Here is a 22,236-nt window from a genome sequence, read left to right as displayed (position 1 = left end):
CAGTCATGTCCAACTCTTTGCAACCTCATGGACTATAGCACTCCAGGCTTCCCTGTCTTTCACCATCTCCCAGAGCTTGCGCAAACTCATGTCCATTGAGTCGGTGATGCCATCCAACCATCTCATCCTCTGTCGTCCCCTTCTCCTCCAGCCTTCAATCTTTACCAGCATCAAGATCTTTTCTAATGAGTCAGCTCTTCACTTCAGGTGGCCAAAGTATTAGAGCTTCAGCTTCAGCATCAGTCGTTCCAATGAATATTCAGGGTTGATTTCCTTTAGGATTGACTGGTTGGCTCTCCTTGCTGTCCAAAGGACTCTCAAGAGTCTTTTCCAACACCACAGTTCAAAAGCATCAACTCTTCTGTGCTCAGCCTCTTTATGGTCCAACCCTCGCATCCATATATGACTACTGGAAAAAACATAGCTTTGACTGTAGAGACCTTTGTTGGCATTTACAGAATGACTTAACTTGCTTGAGACTTAGAATAGCCAAATAAATTGCCCAAGGCCGTGTAGCTCACAAGTTCCAGAAGTAGGATTTGAACCCAGGTCTGTCTGATTCCCAAACCCAGGTCCTAACTCCACTGTCCTGCTCCACGTGATCTGCAGGGCTGGATAAGTCACTGAATGAGAGGGCAGGAAACCACCGTGATTTTGTCTTCTCTGTCACTTTCTTCTGCCCCCATGACGGGGAGGAAAGAGGGCATACAGGCGGCCCCCAAGAAGACTCAATCCCGGTGCCTCACGTATAACAGGAGATCAGTAAATAGGTGCTGGGTGAATGTTCCTTCTGCCAGGGACCCCAGACATCTCCCAGAAGCACACAGGTCTTACAGGGATCTGTCTGTATTTGCGGATGAGAGAGTGAGGGAGAGGGACCTATAAAAATGAATCCCTCCAACTGGTCTCTCCCCCTGCCCACCACCCCACCCTAACCAGAGCAGGACCCCAAACAGGAACATGACCCTTCATAGTTAAGAGCCATCTTTACTAACAAGATGCTGTGGCTGCCAAGAGTTTCCAGGCTGAGTTTCCAAGCAAAGGTGAGCAAGCCCCTCTTGGCTCCCTCAAATACCCTGCTTTTAGACCCACCCACCCCTTTACAAACACCCCATACCATACATAAAGCTTCCTTAATTTCATGTGACGTGGAAACAAATTCACCTTAGAATTTAATAAATTCAGTTAAACTAATTAATTAATTCACCTTAGAATAAAATGCCAATTTTATTGAGCTAGAATAAATATAATACATATACAGTGAATGTATTTATCATGAATATAAAGAATATAATGGCTTGCTTTGCAAACCGAGCTCTAACACAAGCACTGCCTCCCCCCTCAAAAAAAAGACAAGCCCCACACCACCTCCTGGGAGGAGAGAGAAAGATGTAGTGAGAGAGACAGAGAGAGAGCAATTGGAAGAGTGAAGATGTTACCTCAGGCCGTTCCACTCAGTGAGTAGAGGCTCCACAGAATGAAGAACAAGATGGCAGATACTCCCTCTGCAGCTGGCTTTGGCTCCCACAATGCTTAGCACCTTTTCAGCACCTTGAGCGGATTCTGATATATGAAAATGCATACTGCTAAGCTAAGTCACTTCAGTCGTGTCCGACTCTGTGCGACCCCATAGACGGCAGCCCACCAGGCTCCCCCGTCCCTGGGATTCTCCAGGCAAGAACACTGGAGTGGGCTGCCATTTCCTTCTCCAATGAAATGTATATCTTTTCATATATCTTGAGCCCTAAATTCAAGGTAACTACTTCATGATGCACAAAGTCGCACATATCCCATTTTAGCAGGGAAGTTATCTTTAAGGGGTAATTTTATGGGACACGATCTTTTTCTTTACATACTGACTTTAGAACCTGATTTTTACTTAGCATCCCACAATACTGTCATTAACATTCATTGGGAGGAAATCGGACCATAGATCCAGACAAGAAAAAAACAATCCCCTGGAATCTTACCACTCCGAGGTAACCACTATGTGTTTCTGAGGGGCTTTTTCTCAAGGCAAGTGTGTACAAATGCGTATTTATCATATCCATATTTTCTAAAGGGAAAACTGTAAAGAAGCTGGCCTTTTGAAATCTACAGGTTGTGATTTTTTTCAAAGTCTTTTCTTTGAGAATACAATGGGTTCAATTCTTTCCTTTTCAAACTCCTCTTTATACTCTGGGCCAATTTTCTGCACTGTTACTATTTGTACCAGAAAACTCCTTGGCATCCTCACTTCTAAGCAGGTGAGAGTCAGAATCACTCCCAGTGGAAAAGAGGCCAAAGGAACCAGGATGAATCTTTTCCTTCTTCCCGATTTGGCCTCCGGTTAGTCCTGTAGGGAAGCTGGCCCAGGAAGACTGAATCACATCCATAAACCACACCTGTACTCTGTCTCTCCTGCCCCTGAGGCTGAGCCATTATCACCTGGTACAGAGGATGCCACGTACCGTTGGGTCCAGATGGTACCCAGTACTTGTGCCATCTGGAAGCAGGTAGGCTCGTCATCATTTCCTCCCAAGACCAGATGACACAGGGAGAAACGGAAGGAACACTTAGACTGAGAGATTTAGGAAATAAACACCCTCCCTTTGCCCCATTCAAACCATTTCTAGCCTCAGTTTGTTTCTTTGCCCAGTCAAGAAGGAAGGGATGGTTTTGGCAGAGCTAAGGTTGGGAGAAGAGCAGTGTGTGTGCAGCACCCCCAGTCTCCTGGCCTACCCCCCTGCACTCCCTTCTCCCTGCCTGCCTGCCCTGCCACCCAGGACACCTCCCACCACGGCCGCCTCAGTGAGCTCCCACTGAAACAAAGGCATGTGGTGGGTATGTCCCCGCCTCGGGGTGAGAAAGCCCGAGCTATGCATATCTGAATCGACAGCGCCAGATGAGTTGCCAGAGTGGCATTTTGATGGCTCTATCACTTTTCAGTCTGAAGCTCCAACAGGGACATGTATCTCATCCCTGTTGCCATGTTTCAGGACCTGTTATGCAAGGACTACCACCTGGGGTTCTGTGAAGTCTTCAAGTACAACCGAAAGGCTGCAGAGACCCATGGAAGGCATCCCTATAAACGGAACACAGACGTGGGGAGCAACCAGCACCCCCATTTGGACCAAAGCAGGAATATATTCTCATGGGCACAGGTGAGCACCCCTTGGGTTGGCCTTCCAGCTGCTTCCTTGGACCCCAAGGTCCATACGACTGTGGTGAGGGAGCAAAGATTATGGTGGGGATTATCGTATGGGCTCACCACCAGGTGTCAAGATTTTGAGGAGAGTGCCAAGGTCGTGGCTGCCCCATGGGAATTTCAGATAAGACCCTGTGAAGGAATGGACGTCAGACATTATCTCTGGGTGGACCATTTCATCTCACATCATGTATATGAAGACTTTGGAATGACAGCAACCTTTGATCCTAAAGCCCATTCCTGGGACCTGGAATGATGCCAGGTGCCACCCCAACTTCAGCACCAAGGCCAGGAGAGAGAGTGGTCTGAAACACCTTGAGGAGGCCATGAGCAAATGGTACATGCAGCTGAGCCTATGATCCCAAGGGGGACCTGAACAATGCCTGGCACCTAACTGGACTCCATGAAACCTCCACCATCAGTGACTTTTCAGCCAGCATGACCAACCGTGGCTTTAGCACCCACATTCCCAGGACTGTAGACAGAAGAAGGTTTACTGTAAAGACCTCTGCCAACCGTGACCCTTTCTCAATAACAAAAGCCCTCATCTGCACGTCTTCACTTTTTTTTTTAAACCTGGATGAATATTTTTTAATATACTTATTTATTTATTTGTCTGTGCCTTAATTGTGGCTTGCAGGATCTTTACCTGTGGCATGTGAGACCTAGTTCCCTGATCAGGTATTGAACCAGGGCCCCCTGCACTGGGAGCATGGCGTCTTAGCCACTGGACCACCAGAGAAGTCCCTGCACGTTATCTTCTCAATGAAACTGGCAATGAGCTCACCCAGTACAAAAACTAAGTGGACTGACTTGCAGCCATCAAGCCCCTCCTAATTCTACACCCACTTCAACTCTCACCCCTCTCTCCATTATCCTAATAGCTGTAGCTTAAAGGGTGGGGTACCAAGGTCTTTCTTAATTCCTCCCCCCAAAAAAAGGGGAGAGAGAATTTGAAGAGCAACACAGTTCAATGTCAAATGCTAACTAGGGGTGGGCAGGGGAAGGTTCGATACACTACGTATTTTGTAACGGCCTGGTTTCATCTCGCTTTGCTTTCTTCAGTATTTGGTGGTTGCAAATCTAGTCCAAGATTGGCTGTGGATTTGAAAAATCAGTGGTTTTGATTAAGTATTTGGACTTTGATCTTTGAATGGAATTAACCTTAAAAAGAAAACAGTGCTGCTTAGATGAAAGAAATCACCAGCCTCCTGCTCTCCTGAGTGGAGCGTCAAGTTACTTCTATACCATGGCCAAGTGACTACTAAGGAATTTGATAATTACCTTTCCAGTTAGAATAGCACATATTCACCGCTCAGATTCAAGAATTTGTTTAAAAATGCAACTATAAATAGTGCAGGTACTTCCAGTTTCTAACATCAGTCTTGCAAATTTCCTGTCCTTATGAATAGCCTGTTGTTCAAGGCACCCAACCACAGTCAGCAAATGGACTCACACGAGCTAGCACCCCTTCACCACCTTTGTGTTTATTTAACCACCTTGCTCTCAGGATAATTTAAGATGACTTTTAAAAATTACATGCAGTATAATGAAAGCAAAACAGTAGGTATATAAGAAAAAAATTTAAGGAAAAAAAACAGAAGATGAAGATGCTAAGGGTGAAATTTCAGTTTTGTGGGTTGTGAAGGTCTGTACACGGGCTCAAGACTGCTTCATATTTGAGTATAAACAGAAAGCAGGGAGACATGGTCAGTTATATGATCTAGAGCATCCGTAGAATAAAAGCAGGTGTTTAGGAAAAAACAGCTATTTCTGGAACAAAGACCATAAAGATCCTCATAAAGAAAACAGCATTCTTACCATAGATATGACAAGGAACTCCATAAATTTTTTTCTTAAAACATTTCTGTGTAGGCTGATGACTTCTTAAGAAATCTGAGTTTATTAAATATCATTTTTGGAGATCAAAAGCACATGGTTCAGATCCACAGCCTGTGTGGTTCAAGGAGAGATTTTAAGAGCTGGGAGAATACATAGACTGTGAAAACTTCAGACCATCCTCATCAAGTTTTATTTCTCTAAACCAAGCATTTGTAAGCATCATAAGCACAATGAGTTTACGGATCCTTTCCTTCTAACCAGTGCTTGTGATGATATTTAAACATCACTCTATTTGCTCTAACTTGAGCCACGTCAGGAGTAGGGTCAATGTCCATGGTGGAAAATGCAGGGAAGCGACCACACCTCATCCTTGTCATCCTTTGTCTTCTCTTACAGGAAAGACTTACAATGTCAAATTCTCTCCTTTGCCCCCCTTTACCATCCATTCATGGGGTGTTCTCCAGTCCCTCTTGGGGCTTCCCTGGGGGCTCAGATGGTAAAGAATCCACCTGCAATGTGGGACACCCAGGTTCAATCCCTGAGTTGGGAGGATCCCCTGGCAGAAGGCATGGCAACCCACTCCAGTATTCTTGCCTGGAGAATCCCCATGGACAGAGGAGATTGGCGGGCTACAGTCCATGGCATCACAAAGAGTCGGATACAACTAAGCAACTAAGCACAAGGTCAGTCCCTACCACGCTATCTTCTTCTCATGCCCCAAACATATAGGTTGATCAGATATCCTGAGGGGCTCCAGAATTCACGTCTCTGGAGCTGTCCTGGAGTTCTGGCTGGGTCCAGGTTGGGGAGGACATCAGTGAACGTAGATCGCCTCTGCTGACTAGCAGGGTATGTTTTTCATGGGACTGGGCTTCCGGAACGGTGCTCTCATGCTGATTCAGGGTGACTCACTCACATGGGACACAGGGAGAGCTCAGGGCCTGGGCTGTCAGGCATCACCACTGAACATTACTTTGGAGCCGCATCGGTAGGCTGTGCATCACCTTTCTCCTGTTCCTTCCACCTCACCCCACCTACCTCACTGAAAAAAGTGCCAGGGGACCCACACACAGTGGGATGTCACTGCTCACATAGCAAGGCAGCTTATTTGTCCAGTTTCTTCCGACTCCTACCTAGTGATCTCAAGAGGACCAATGTTTCCCCTCTTTTTCTCTTCACTTTATTCCATTTGTCAGCAAAAGCCCAAAACCCATGTCTGATCGTCTTAAACAGCATAGCTAATAATGCTCTGGGGCTTCCTTGGTGGCTCAGTGGTAAAGAATCTGCCTGCCAATGCAGGAGACTCAGTTAGATTCCTGGGTCCGGAAAATGCCCTGGAGAAGGAAACGGCAACCCACTCCAGTGTTCTTACCTGGGAAATCCCATGAACAGAGGAGCCTAGCAGACTACAGTTCATGGGACTGCAGAGAGTCAAACACTACTCAGCAACTAAACAGCAATAACAATAATGCCTTACAGAAAGAAGAAAAAGCCATAGGTATAAAAGTCAAATTAACCATACTCAAAAACCAGGACCATCATCAACACCCCAACACCTCAAACCCTCAGGATATCTAAGCATCCCACCTATAATTCTCACAAAGTCTACCTACACTTCTAATAAAATTGTTCACCCTTACCACCAACATTCATGATAATTAAAAATGAATTCTTATTTGGTTTTATAGTTCTTCTATTTAAAAGCACGGATGGTGGAAAAAGTAGTGTTTCATACTTGCATTAATTCCATATGGGCAGGATTTCAAATATATATGAAGTTAAACAAGTTTCAAGGATTAACTAAACCACATAGCCATATATAATATTGTTTTTATAAGAAAATGTACTCCCAGTTCCCATAACCACTTTATAATTGAACTGCTGGTATAGAAAGTCGGGTACTTCCTATTCAGCGTCACCTTCATGTACGAAAAGCATGAATCAGGATCACTGACCACCACTAGCAATGAATCATGCCTGAGCATATGAAGAAGGACAGATTATTCCAGAAATGGTCACTTCTGGAAGTGAAGAATTGTCCCAGAAATTTATTCGAGATATCAGCGCAACAAAAACCATTGCAACAAAAATCCCCTGATAGTGTGCACACATGTCCACACATCCACACACGTATACACGTACAACCCCACAAAGACTTCCGAGGGCTGGGTCAGGCATGAAAACACTGACAGTGACCTCAGGTTCAGGTTTGTTACATTAAGACTTGTACTTGGGCTTGCACTGGCTCTCTTGGCAAGTGACCCAGACATTGAGAAGAGTTGTATTCTTTTCTTTGCAGGCTCCTGGGAATATTTAAACCTCTTAACAAAAAAATGTTGCTCATACTTTTGCTCATGAAAATGTAGACTGTATGAAGTCAAATTACTATTGATGGGTTTAGGATAAAATGGAGGGTGAAAGAGCAGTGATTTAAAATGGCAGGCATCCTTAATTCCAGACCAACTCTTCTACTGACCGGATGACCTTGGGGAAGTTATCTCGCGTGTCTGAACCTCAGGCTGCTACGCTGTGACAGGGCAGGGTCAGACCAGAGTCACATCAAAGAGTCCTTCCATGCTGAATGTCCGTGACTTCCCCTCTTTGACCAGCCCCAGGTCACTTCAGACTGTTATCCCGCCCACACAGGCCCTGGAACACCAGTGCCAAAGCTGGGGACCTCTGAGAGGTCCTAGGTAAGAACTGAATCCCACTGTTACTCAGATGAACGTCTGCACACTCTCTCCTCCCCCTTCTCTCTCCAGACATTTGGTGGCCTCCTGTGTACACAAACTCACAGAACTTCGTGCTGCTGAGTATAAACAGAGCGCTGTGCATACCCTGAAACTATGAGGGAACAGCTGATGATATCATAACAAAAGGCAGAAAACTCGGCAAGCGGGTCCAAACCACACAGCAAATTCACGGCGTGATGCTCACCCACCGCAGGAGGAGCTGGGTGTTCTCACCTGCCAGCACTGACCTCTGCAGGCCCAGAGACAGCAAGTGTGGGGCCAGGGTGAGGAGGAATCCTTCCTCTGGCTTCCTCCAACCTCCTGGAGCCACGGGCACTGGGCAGACCCTGGGAATGTTCGCCGGCTGCAGTCTTGGCTGCACAACAGTCAAAAAAGCCCCTCCTAAATCCTGATGTTTCTAGCCCAGAAATGCAGCCTCCGGGATTAAAGGGGAAGAGAGGAGAGCTGGGTGAGGTGCCGTGCATGGCAGCGATCCTCTGGAGGGTTGAATTACATTGTTATCATGCTAACAAGTTATGGATGCCTTTCTGACAAACGCATCTAGAGGCTAAACCAGGGTAGCTAAGAACCCAGAACTAGGCCTGCGTTGTGGGCTGAATGAATGGTTCTGCCACTGGATTGGGAGATCTAAGGAGGCTGGGGTTTTGTCTGTTTTGCCCACTGTCGTGGGTCTGACTTCGCATCTAGGAAGTCTTGAATAAGCATTTGTTGTGCACTTGTCAATGAACCAAAAGGCAGGTAGCCTTTGAATGAGAGGGAACTTATTGTAAACGAAGTGTGCATGGGGGATCAGGCCAGAGGAAAGGCGCCCACAGCCAAAATGTGGAAAGGGGGGCACTCTGCAGGACAGGGCAGTGCTCTAGCCTTTCCAGAACCATGAACTTGTACCCCAGAAATCTCGTGAGCCACCCTAGGCTGCTGTTTGCCTCCCAAGCTTTCGGTGGTGTTGTTGTTTTAATTATTTATTTGGCTGCGCCATGTCTTGGTTGCAGCATGTAGTATCTTTCCAGCTTCGTTATAGCATGAGAGATCTTTAGTTGGGGCACGTGAGTCTGCTTCCCTGACCCCGGGATCAAACCCGGGCCCCCTGCATTGGGAGCTCGGAATCTTACCCACTGGACCACCAGGGAAGTCCTGACTCCCAGGCTTTAAGTACATTACATATGGAGGGGAGGCTATTGGCTCTGGGGGTATGACATGGAGAAATGTGCTGTTTGTCTCAAAAGGCATGCTGGGCTATCCATGGGGTAATGCTGACCAGGCCAAAGTCCTCATTCCTGCTGATCCGCGGTGGTGGGGGTTAGCAATAAGAGCAGAAGAGAGAGGAGGGCAAGATAGCCTCTTTTTTCCCCCACTCCAAGCCCACTCCTCACCCCTACTGTCTTGAGATGGTCCTCCCCAGGGTCAACAGGCAGCAAAGTCCCTCCAGCTCTGACTTGGATAGCTAGCTCTTTCCTCTTTGTTTTGTTGCTAATTTCTGAAAAGAAGGTTCTGGGAGCTGTGATTGCCCTGTACCCCCAAAGACTTTCACACTAAGGGAGGCGTGAAGGTGCTGGCATCAGGTGCTGCCATTAACAGCAGCCAGGGTGGAAGCCCCAGACACCCGGCCTTGTGAATTTCGCAGCCTGTGAAGTCTGGTTGACCTGTCCTGAGGGCTCCTGACACCCAGGTCCCAGTAGAAGAACACAGGTTGGGGTGGTATACGGGGTACGGAGCTACTTCTTTATCTGCTGACATTGGTTCTAGGGCCCAATGTGGGCAAACCCATAGGTTTTTGAGGATTCTATGAGATAATGCATGGGCAGAACTAGGCACAGTGCCGGGGAAACAGGCATGCATTCAACAAATATTTACTAATAGCTTCTCTGTGCCAAGTACAGTTCTAGGCACTAGGGAGACAGCTCTGAACAAATCCTGTTCCTCTGGGGCTTCCATTCCAATGATTGTCAGTCGCTCAGTCCTGTCCGACTCTCTGTGACCCCATGGACTGCACCCCACCAGGCTCCTCTATCCATAGAATTCTCCAGGCAAGAATACTGGAGTCGGTAGCCATTCCTTTCTCCAAGGGATCTTCCTGACCCAGGGATCGAACCCAGGTCTCCTGCATTGCAGGCAGATTCTTTATCGTCTGAGCCACTAGGGAAGCTCTTCCCATAGGGGGAGATAGCTAATACGTTAACAGTATAACATGCGCCATGAAAAAAGCAAAGTAGGGTGAGCGGGTGGGAGGTGTCCATCCAGACTGGAGTGCCCCCGGCCGCAGAATAAGAGCTTCCAGCACTCCCAGAGGTGAGGGGACTGAAACTAGAATAGGATGTTAACTGACGCGGGGCTGAGCCTGAATGCAGAGTGGGGGTGGTGGGGAGGGGGGCAGGAGGGAGGCTATCATTAACCATCCTTCTACCTTAAAGAGAGTTTGATATTGTCTGAATGATCTTTCCAGAAGCCCTTCCCTCACCTTCTCCAAAGGAGTCATTGTCCTGAAGCGCTGCCTGTTAAAGACTGTCTCCAGCACTTAAAACCAGCATCAAGTCCCCTTCAGGTTGGAGGAGGACACAGCTGGTGTTTCTGCCCCAACAGCCAGGGTCACCCAGATGCTGCCTCAGTTTCCCCAGGATGATAAGCCTTTGGAAGTCTTAAAAACCAAACCATTCAGATCAAGTTCTTGGTCTGGCGCTTACTGCCATGTGTCCCTGAGTGGGAAAGTTTCGTAGCCTCTGTGAGCCTGTTTCCTCCTCTGCCATGGGGAAATTAGTCATGGCACCTACCTTGCAGTAGCCATGAGGCTCATAAAATGTGACAATCTGGGAAAGCACTTCGCACAGAGCCTGGTACACACAATCGCCTCAAAAATGTTTGCTACAGATCCCAGGCTGCATCCCTTATCTCAGTGTGCAGCAGACTCTGGACCTTTTCACCTCTCTGGTGCCGAGGTGACTGCTCTCCTACTCAAGGACCTGAGAACCGAAGGCAACTGATAGTACATTCCTGTACGAGAGCAACAGGAATTGAGGAGCCTAACAGACTTCTGGAAGAGCACTGACTCTGGGGAAACACCTGCTATGTTTGCCACCTAGCTTCTATTCATGAACGGTACCTTGATTTCCCCTGGAGAACCTGCTCCCCAACTCTCAGTGCCAACATCTCAGAGAGAGGCCTCGCCTGGCTCCAGAGTGGAGCACAGGATCTGGGTTCTCAACCCATCCTCATGCTCCATTCTCTTCACCATGGCCGTTGGACCAAGAGCGCATAGGGCCCCATATAAACCAATGAGCATCAGACCTGGACTTGTGGAGGGGGCAGTGGTTCTCTCTTTCCTGCTGAACTGGACCTCAGAAGATGTGAATTAGAGCCCCTACAGGTTTCTTCCTCCTTAAAATTAGCATGCCTCTACTACTATGTACATTTTAAATATAATTTAAATATAAATGTGGCGTTTATGCACCAATTCCATCAGCGATTGGTTGAGGACTGCTCTGAGCGGATATTAATTCCCTGGTGCTCTGGCCTGTCTTGAAAGTGTACAAGTGGTTTCTGGTGGCCAGAGAAAAGCTTCAGGTAAAGAGATGCAGGTGTTAACAATTGGAAATTGAGCCAGCATCCACTGAAATGGGAAAGGACCAAGGAAATAAGGATGAGGAACCCACAGCCATCTGCTGTAGGTGACTATCCTTCCATGTGGTTGGGGTGGAGGGGAATTTGCCCTCTCATGCCATTGCCTAGATCTGGTCAGTGAGAGACCCCAGCTTCCTTTAGTCAAGTTTATAGTTCTAGTAGGGATGGGGAGGGATTGCTCATGACCTGGGCTGAGCCAGCCAACAAACCTCAGCCCTGAGAATTCTGCTAGAAACATTGGGCAAGAGATTTCTAAACTGAGATGATGTAAGCCTGGGGTTGCCAGGGACCACCAAAAGGAGAAAGCCTGCTGGGAAATGAAAGCAATACAGATGAACCCAGAGCTGAGAAAGAGTCCTGATGAGATCATCTAAATATTTGGATCTGCTGCTGCTGTTGCTGCTAAGTCGCTTCAGTCGGGTCCGACTCTGTGCCACCCCATAGATGGCGGCCCACCAGGCTCCCCCGTCCGTCCCTGGGATTCTCTAGGCGAGAACACTGGAGTGGGTGCCATTTCCTTCTCCAATGCATGAAAGTGAAAAGTGAAAGTGAAGTCGCTCAGTCATGTCCGACTCTTCACGATCCCATGGACTGCAGCCCACCAGGCTCCTCCGTCCATGGGGTTTTCCAGGCAAGAGTACTGGAGTGGGTGCCATCGCCTTCTCTTTTGGTTCTAGCATGTCTCAAACTTGTGCCGTTGGACTTTTTAATTAGATGGAACAATACATTCCCTTTTATCTTAAGTTAACTCGAGTTGTATTTCTATCACTTAAAACTAAGATAGTCCTGACTAATGCACGGGGTAATCAAGATTCCCTAAAACATGGCCCAGTTCAAGTATCCATTGATAACTTCCTGCAGTTCTTCTGCTCACGTCCTGCACTGCCTCCAGACTTGTAACTGACTGGATCTCTTTTATTTTTTAACTTTTTGGCTACACCATGAGGCATGCAGGATCTTAGTTCCCCGGCCAGGGATCAAACACTGGACAGTCAAAGAAATCCCTAGATTTCCTTCATATACATACACCCCATCCCCTCTGAGCATCACTCACCTCACTCCCATCCTCCAGGATTGCCTATTTAAACCCTACCCATTGTTCCAGCACCAGCTCCACTCCCATCTCCTCCAAAAAGCTGTACTGACCAGCCCAAACTACAGCTCTGCCTCATTCAGGTAGTGGTTTTCATAACGTGGTTATTTCCATAATGATGGTGCGAGTACGTTTTCCTGGCTCCCCATCAAGACCAGAAGCCTTGTGTATAACTGTGTCTTTCACAAGGCCCAGAATGGACTAGTATTGCAGTATGCAAAACAACACCCAGGTTGACTCAAATCTCTTTCTGAAAGTGTCTTAAAACTAAATAAATGGTGATGACAGTCTGGGTTGGTCGTATGAAGAGCCCTGAAGGCAAGTACTTCTTACTGCCCTGTTTTGCCTGAGGCCAACAGACCAGAATGCTGCCGAAGGAAGCCCACCAGGGAATCTGTCCCTTCACCCACACAGCAGGGCATGACCATTTCCTGAGCACCTCAAGCGACAGCTCACAGACCCCAGTTAGCAGATATCTGCCTTTCCTGACTTCTCAAAAGGCTTTGCATGATATAGCCACATTTAAGGATATTCATGTTGAGTGCGTGTGTGTGTGTGTGTGTGTGCAGACCTTTCTCACCTTCCTGGGTATAGATATGTGGCTTAGATTTTGTCACTTAGATGCACCTACAAGAGACTTTGGTTTGGAAGTCAGCTGAGGACACAGGAGGAGTGCAGGCGTATATTTTGGGGGCCCACATGGTGGCAGGTTTCTGGGAGTGGAGGCACATGGCCACGCCCTGCCTGCAGCAGAGACAAGCCTGGTTCCGTGGCTGGCAATGGCAGCTTCTCTCTGCCAACACAACCCTGCAAGCTGCAATCTAGGAGCTGTTCCCAGAGGCTCAGCTGAGAACCTGCTCCTCCAGTCCTTCTGACGATTCCACCGGCTTCCCAATGTCCCCAGATAAACTCCTTCCTGCTTAGACCAGCTCGAGTGAACTCTGTGTTCCTCAACTGTGCTCTGTGATGGGCGTGGCCCAGTGACTTTCCCACTTTTCAGGCAATCGAAGTTATGTGACCTCTCCTGGCTGATGGCCAGCCCCAGTTCTTCCAGAAGTCAAAAAGCCCTGGAGCTGTTGGAATTATCTACTATTCCACTCTTGGAGGGAGGAGGCAGGTTGACCAGCAAGACCAGGTGGCCTTGGGGAAAATCGGCTAGGGTTCTATATATTTATCCTGGCCTGATTGGAGATTCTTTCATTCACCCCAAAGGTGACTTTTAGTTGATTGGAAGCTCTCACTAAATAAGGTAAAATCACTTTTGCCTCTCTCACAGATTTTTATGGCATCAGAAATTCAAGATTTAAAAAAATAAAAGCAAAAACCCAAAGCCTTCCCCCAGAGTGAGGCTGCCTCTGAATCTACAGACCAAGTTCCTCCAGCTCGGGTTCCTCTTGTTGGCTTCTGACTCAGCTCATTTTCCCCTTCTGGGGCCTCTGGAAGACCTTTTTCAGCTCCCTCACCCTTGCTCTTACACAGCTGCCTAAATCATAGTTTCCCCTGGAGTGCCTGGTGACTTCCCAATTAACTTGACCATGTGTCTGCAAGGTTTGGGGGTCTGGAGTTGAGGTTAGGGTTGGAGGCCAACCTTCATAAATGCCTTTTCTCTTCTGCCTGATCCTGAATTTTAAGACAACGCTTTCCTCACTCTGCTCCCCACTCTCCACTCCAGCCGGCTCCAGACCAGACCAAGAACTCCCCAGTGAGGAAGTTCAGCCTCCTTTCCAAACTTTATGGTCTCCTTGAAGGGTACCGCAGGGAACAAGAATGCTGGTTTATGGGGAGTCCCCAATTCTTCTACTTCAGAAACACAAGCACACTGGCTTTATTTCCATGTGGTCACCACAGATCCTCCTCAGGAATTCTCCCCTGTTATCCTTCTAGTGTTCATTCATCAAACACTTATTTTATTCCCTAGAGAAATACTCAGGACTGAAGCCCTATAAGAGGATAGGTTCTGAATGGCTTGCCAGCGTCTGTCACAGAGAGGCTTTTGTGGACAAGTTGTGGACAAATTGTGGCCAACAGCTTAAAGAGAAACGAGGTCCCGAGAGGCCCCTGACTGTCTGATCATGTGACCCTCTTGGCTCGGTGACAAGGACATCCTGTTCCTCTTGGAGTGATGGCTCTATTGGGGAAGTGACTGTGTCATATCTGGGACAGGAAAAAAGCTATTTCAAGTCTTGAAGTAATCACTCACTCAGTTTATGCAGCCTTTTCAGGAACTGCCTGGACGGTGGAGAAAGACCAAACTTGAGGGAAGGGAACTAGAAGTTGATGTTGCCACAGCCCGTGAGGACCACCCTAGGGGGAGAAGAGGGGCAGGAGACTGGCATGGTAGTCCTCCACTGTGACACATTTCTTCACAGCCATGAAATGACAAGAGGTGGGGATCAGTACACACGACCCCCAAACCAAGATACGGAGGCCTCTCTACACTTCCAGGTAGACAAGGAAGAATGGGAACATCCTTATCTTCACAGCATCCTTGTGTTCCAAAAGCACAGTGAGGGACTTCCCTGGTGGTCCAGTGGTATAGAATCTGCCTGCCAATGCAGGGGAAATGGGTCCGATCCCTGGTCCGGGGAGATTCCACATGCCACGGGGTAACTAAGCCAGTGCCCTTCAACTACTGAGCCAACACCCTAGAGCCTGCGCTCTGCAGTAAGAGAAGCCTCCACAGTGAGAAGCCTGCACACCACAACTAGAGAGTGGCCTTTGTTCGGCAACAAAAACTCAGGGCAGCCAAAAATGAATCCGTTTATTTTTTTAAAGTACATTGAACAACAGGATAGTACCTGAGGACTGTGAAGGTTCTTCCATGGCTGGCAGGGTCTCCTATGTGCAATGAGAGAGTTAAGGAGCCTTATTTGTATATTTCCTTCAGGAATTCTGGGAGTCAGACCCAAAACTTATTTCCTTATCAGTACGGTATTAAGAGTTACACTCAGAAAACTCAAGGACACACACATAGCAACCAATCAGTGATTTGGCCACCACTCTTAAGGAAATAAGAGAAGGGGAAAAGGCCATATTCCTGAAGAGATCATCTCTATTTTCAGCATAATGCATTACCTGGGCCTTCTTGGCACATTATAAGTGTTCGTATACTTATTGAATGGATGGTTTTATGTTCATGTGTAGAATTTTTATGTCATTTGACATTCTCATTTTCCTTCAGAGCAGACTCTATGCATACTCTGTGTCTGAGTATCAGAATGGTAAACACTGAGTCTGGATTTTTATTTCTTAACAATGAATTAGTCAATCACATTAATTTTCTTTATTTGCCTAATAAATAACAAGAAAAGGCAATGAAAGGCAGAAAGGTGATTTACTACAAGTCTGTAGAGCTCTGGGTATATCTCCAGGAAGCCCTGGCCTTACCCAAGTGGTCTCTCCATTATCATGCAAAAATCAAAGAAAAATAACATTGCTCCCAGAAATTTCAGGGCAGCTGCTGTTTTCAACTTTAAATTGGAGATAGCAGATATTTGGCATGCTTGCTACTGCTTTGTATTCTGTGCCCATGACAGACATCACTAATCAATTATTATAATGCTACACCATGGACCTTCAGAGTCTTTCTCGCATTGCATTCCAGGCAGCCACTACCAATTCACACAGAAAAAGAAATCAACTTGTCAGCTTTGCTCTTGCCCATGACAGGATGTGATATTCTATCATCCCAAAGCAATCTGGAAATCTCACAAGGCTCTTTATAATAACAGCAAACACAGAAATTACAGAAGTACAGATATGAAAGGGACGATAGAGATCATCTGGCTTAATTCAAATACAAGATGAGCCTGGAGCATCTTTTTTATTTATGTATTGTTTTGTTTTTTGCTGCACTGGGTTTTTGTTGCTGCACACAGTCTCTCTCTAGTTGCTGTGCATGGGGCTTCTCAATGCTGTGGCTACTCTTGTTGTGAAGCCTGGGGTCCAGATCACACAGGCTTCAGCAGTTGCTGCCTGTGGGCTCTAGAAAGCAGGCTCAGTAGCGATGGCACACAGGCTTAGTCGCGCCCAGACATGTGAGATCTTCCCGGACTAGGAACGGAGCCTGTGTCCCCTGCAGTGGCAGGTGGATTCTTAACCACTGCACCACCAGGGAAGCCCCAGCCTGGAGCTTCTTATATTGCAAGTGAAGTCCCTGATGTCCAGAGAGGTTGAGCCACTTGCCCAAGGTCAGAGCATTAGTGAATGCCATTAACATTTCCTCATGTCTATACAGTGTGTGAGAGATAAAGTACTTTTACCTGAAGCATCTCATATGATCCTTCATTCATGCAATAAATACTTATTGAATTCTTATTGTGCTCCGTGCACTGTGCTGGAGAATAGGAAAACAGCAATCAGTAAAGATAAAGGTCTGATTCCTTCCTTCCAGTTAGCTAGGGAGCCTTAAAATAACCCCGTGACCTGGGCAGGACAGATGCTATGCTCCTCAGCATTTTAGTTAGAAGGGGGATGACAATTAAGAGAGGAGATGACACTAATAAAAAATGGTAGCTCTGGAATGTACAAGATCCCTCAAGTGGCCACTTTTGGATGCAGTCACTACTGTGTGACAGGTAGGAACCAAATTTCCAGACCCTCTAGTCATTTGTTAATCAACTCTCCCCCCATTTCAAGAAGCATAACATATGAAGGAATCTTCCTGGCTCTGCCTCTCTATTCAGGAAACAGTGGTGAATTCTCCCAACCCTGTTTAACTAATTTCACAGGGCTTCTTTCTGCAGACCTCTTCTCACAGAGTGGTGAGAAAAGCACAGACATGGGAGTGTAGAGCCCTGACTCCTATCCCCATTACGTCTCTCACCAGTGAGTTCATCTTGAACAAGTCACATCATCCCTCTAGGCCTCAGTTTCCCCATCTGGCGGGGATTTAGTTAGAGCCATGAAATCTCTAAGCTTCCTTTCCCCTGATACCCAAGAGCTCTGCTAGACCAACGAAGAGACAAGCTGTTCGGTCACTCTCCTCCTTCTACTGGACATGCCATGTTACAGCTGTCTTTGCAGCCCAGGCCCCTTCTGCAAAAGCAGCTCCACAGAAAGTATAGCAAAGCCTGAAGTACCAAGTTCTAATCAGGAATCCGACTGCTCACATGAGCAGGAGAAACCAATGCAAACTCCACACGTCATGGCTTCTTCTTCCCTTATACATCAGTAATGATGTAATCAAAGGCAAAGCCAGATGTGGAAACACTTTGAAAATGTTAAGATGGGATCAAGAAGGGGAAAAAAAGAGCTGACCTCAATAACTTTGGGAAATGATGTTTTGACTGGAGTCCATAAGGCTAAAGACAAAAGGAAAAAACAGTACAAAATACAATAGGGATATGGATTAGCAATTCTGAAACTACATGTCTAATAGGGTTGATCAAATAAGTATATAATTTACAGACAATGGGAACCAGGTTTCTTACTGTCAGAGAAAGAAGTGATGATGAAGAGAGAAGGGATGCCAGAATGAATCTTACAGTGCTGAATCAGAGCTGGGGATATCAGTATGAACTCATTTTTAGTTAAGTATACATGCAGATAGATACAGAAATAAATTCAGATATGCACACATGCATAGGTAAATGTGTATGCATGTATACACATATATATAGGTATGCATATAGACACAAAAATAAATGAAGATACGTGCACGTGCATGGGTAAGTGTATATATATATTTCTTAACTCTGTTCACCAAGAAGGTATAGAAGCAAATGAAACCCCTGTAGCAAAAAGCACACCAGGAGTTCAGAACTTGGTTTCTAAATACCTTTCTAAATAAAAGTAACGATGGTGCTTCAGAGGAAGAACTGATTCTTGGGCTGAAGCAGGAAAAATACGTAGTAAGCCTGAAGCATCATATAGTACCAGAAAGTAAAGAAATGGGGAAAAAATGGGGAACATACGAAAGGACACAAGAGTCAAACTGGAAGTTCTCAATGACCAAAACTGCAATGATTTGAGAAAGTATTGGGTTATCATTCAAAGAATAAAATAAATATCCATGAGTCCATGGCATGAATAAATAAGTTATGGAAAAGAGACAAATCTTCTTTATAGAAGAATTCCAAAATAGACGCGTGGATTCTCCCTCCTCAAGGGAATGGAGCTTCACTTCCTTCCCTTTGAATGTGAGCTGGACATGGTGATTCACTTCCATTAAGTAGATTCTAGAAAGGAAAAAAACAGTAACTTTACAGTGGAGAAAACTGGTAAAGTCACCTTATCCATATGATCAAGGTTAGCCTCACCACTGATTAATCATACTGGTGTCATGTACCTCCTGATATGGTGTGAAAGCAAGGGCACTTCACCTCTGCGGTGTTCTAGAAAATCCACAACCTGGGTCTAATCATGAGAAAACCTCAGACAAACCCAAACTGAGGCACATTCAGTAAAACACCTGAAAGTGTCAAGGTCATGAAAAATAAAAGAACAACTGAGATATGTTCACAAACCAGAAGAGACTTGACAACTAAATGTAATATTGTATCTCGGAACAGAAGAAAAAAAAGACATTAGTAGGAAAACTGGGGAAATCCAAAGATAATCTGCAGTTTAGTTAATGGCATTATACTAACGTTAATTTCTTAGTAAATCAACCCAGGGAAACACTATCTGTAAGGAAGGATCATTGCATCTGCCTTTAGAGGTGAGGCTGGAATTCTAGACCACTAACCAACCACAGGGTGCACATCACAGAGACCAGGGACCAGATTATGCCACGATTTGAAAAAAGGTTTCAAGGTTAAGAGAGAGCAGCTTGGGTGAGAGCTGAGAGCAATCAGGATGGAAGGTAGAAAGTTGTATGGGGCCTTCCCAGCCTTCACTCATGTCTCAGTGAGATGAACAGGCTTCCATAGGAAGTCACTTCTGTTCTACCACTTAGTTCTTACCTCTAGGCAAAGCCATTCTCTGGAAGCTCTTTCTCTGAAAGGGACCTGGTTTGTGATCAGAATCTATTGTCAGGGAGAAAAAGTTCCTTCTCCCACGCAAATGCCAGGCAGGGGACGGTGCCAAATGGTCACAGGACCCTCATTTTCTGCAACAGTGATTGCTTTGTGTACAGGGGGCAAGATGCCAGGGCAACTGCTGGGGAAACTACCGGCTCCATTGCAGGGCCCCAAGCTTTGGGGGAATTTCAGACTAAGATGGGTAGAAGAAAGAGAACTTCACCACGTGCTCCCCGCCATCTTCCGGGAGTCACTGATGGGGAAATAGCAAAGAGACACTGTTCATTCCTGTTCCACAAATGCAACAGCAACACTGCTAACAGCAGAGCAGAGACCTTCCAGAGGGGACAACATTTAAAATGAAGCATCCTCTAGAATGAATTGCCAGACTAGCCAAGCTTTTCAAAGAGGGGGGTTAATTCCTTTAAGTGTTTCTTTGGTCATTTGGGTTTGATGGAAACCTTTTCAAAGCTTGTTACTTGCTCCCCCACCTTATTAAACAGAGTTGGAGAACATAACCTTTCCTGGGTGGTTGCAGGTCATTATGGGGAACAGCAGTTACGCCAAGTGCTTTGACACAGAAGAGCATTCAGCATTCGGGACATTTGCTGAATGGGTGGTGATCTCAGCAATGGCCCTGAAATTTCGCCTTCTTGAAAGAATCCCTGACATCAGCTTGTTTTTCCTTCAGAGAAGTGCAAGGCATGTTCCCTGTTCTTCACAAAGGCAAAACAGAGAGCTGGCCCCAGAAGCTCTGTGACCTTGGCCAAGTGATGTCATCTCTTAGTGGCTCAGATTCCTTATCTGTAAAATCAGGAATAATGTTATGAAACGAGATAATGCGTGTTCAGAACATACAAGAGATACATTAGAAAAATGCTTAGCAGAACAGTGTCCAGCACCCAAGAAGAACTCAGTGTGTTAATTATTGCTATTGGCAGAGGAAGGCAAGTCCCTGGATTGGATGGATTCAGTCTACTTTCTTTTGCTACATGTTCACCAGCATCACCATCCTGGAAGCCACACTGTTGTTGACTTCATCTCCTGGACCTCATGTGGCCACCAGCTGAGTTGTGCAGATTCTGATCCATGCAGCTCTCCTCCAGCCTGTACCTTATCCAGTGAGAAAGGGCAGAAAGAGATTTTCCAGCGTCAGCCCCTTCAAGTACCAAGGGCTCTGGAAGTTCATCCTGGATGTACCAGAAGGAGGCACTCTGCCAAAGTGCGCTCTGGGTGATGTCTACCGCCAACTGGCCATTGAGGAATCCCCGTCTCTGTGCTCCTGGGGGGACTTCCACCGGGTTTGCAAGATGAGCACCTGGCTGAGACAGAATTGTAAAGCATCGCCCTTTCCCGCAGGAAGCTCCAGGAAGGCACACTCTGGCCTCGAAATTTCTCTCTCTCCCAGTGGCATCACCAGCAGCGTCTCCAGCTGGGAGGAGGTCAGAGGAGACCGCACCCTGTGCAGCCGCGCCCAGGGCCAGCCCCTGTCCCCACGCCCTCACGGGCGGCGGGGATTTAGCCGGGGAGATTCAGGATACTCTTAACGCGGACTCACCCAAACCCGAGGCTCTCTTGTTTACCCAGGTCACCCTGCCCACACCCCGAACAGCTCCTGCCCTCCTAGAAGCGGCACTCAAGGTCAAGACCAAGGAGGCCGCTCTCCATCTTCCGCCCCGCGCAGGAGCGGGCTTTCAACCGCATCTCCCGCCCCTTGAACCCCGGGCCCACCAAGACTGGGGAGACTGCTGCCTCGCGGCCCCCCTCCGAGGGGAGGATCAGCCCCTTCGTTTGTGCAGCCTTCTTTCTCCCTGCTTCGGCGGATGCCATCCTGCAGACAGCACCTCCTCGGCTCTGCCAAGGCCCTGGTGCCAGGCCTCCAGCCCCACCCCCACCCCCACCCACCCCGGGCGCTGGTGGAGCCCTGCTGCCAAACACACTGAGCCTGCTTCCCTTACAGAAAAATTCATACCTGCCCCGAACCTCCCTCCATTGACAGAGTAACTCACTAAAGGGGTGAGCAAGAGACCAAAGAGGTCTGGGGGAGCCCCTCTCGGAAGCCTGGAGGGGCAGAGGCAGCACCCCCACACCCGGCATGCTTGGGTTCAGCCACTGCTTAGTTTTGCTCCCCCCTTCCTCTTTTTCTTGCTCAATAACAGACCCTTTCTCTCCTCCCACCCCCTTCTCTTGGTTTCCTCTCCATCCCTTCTTCTCCCAGTTTCTCTCCTTTGCAAGGATGCCTCCTGCCTGCCAAGGACACCGGTAGGACTGAGGGGGCTCCCCTCCCTACCAGAGCTTCTCCTGGCCCCACAGGCTGCTAACCTCTGAACCCGCCTCCTACCGGTAACCCTGACATTTCCCTAAATTCACTCTGACTCCTTCTCCCCAACGCACACCCACAGCTCCAAGCCTGGATTGTCTAGTGTGCTCTGTCTGGTTGAAGGGATCAGATTTATCCCAACCTGAACATCCCAAATTGCTGCCTGAAGCACATTTGTGCATAGTCATAGGATTTTCCAGCTTTACCGAAAACCTCTCCAAAGCTTGTTAAATGCTACCTTATAAAGTTTTAATTTTGCTTTGTTTATAAGGTTTCATTTTATGATAATGATATTGCAGTTACATTTTTAAGTCCTTATCCGAGATATATTCGTTTAAGTATTTACAGGTGAAATGATGTGACTGTAGGGGAGTAATCAGATCAGAGGATAACCTTGGGCTGATGTTTCCTGGGATTAGGTAATGGGTATGTGAGGGTTCATTACACTCTCCACAGTCTTTCTC

At 47.0% G+C, this 22,236-nt stretch overlaps 1 pseudogene; it reads left to right on the top strand.

Annotated features, from left to right (window-relative positions):
• Positions 1 to 2,814: 2,814 nt before the first annotated feature.
• LOC128054843 (glutamine synthetase-like) lies at positions 2,815 to 20,999 on the top strand (annotated as a pseudogene).
• Positions 21,000 to 22,236: the final 1,237 nt, after the last annotated feature.

The sequence above is a fragment of the Budorcas taxicolor genome, chromosome 10 (genome assembly GCF_023091745.1).
Source record: "Budorcas taxicolor isolate Tak-1 chromosome 10, Takin1.1, whole genome shotgun sequence".
Taxonomy (NCBI): domain Eukaryota; kingdom Metazoa; phylum Chordata; class Mammalia; order Artiodactyla; family Bovidae; genus Budorcas; species Budorcas taxicolor.
Note: the sequence above shows the minus strand (reverse complement) of the source record. Positions and strands in the feature narration are given on the sequence as shown.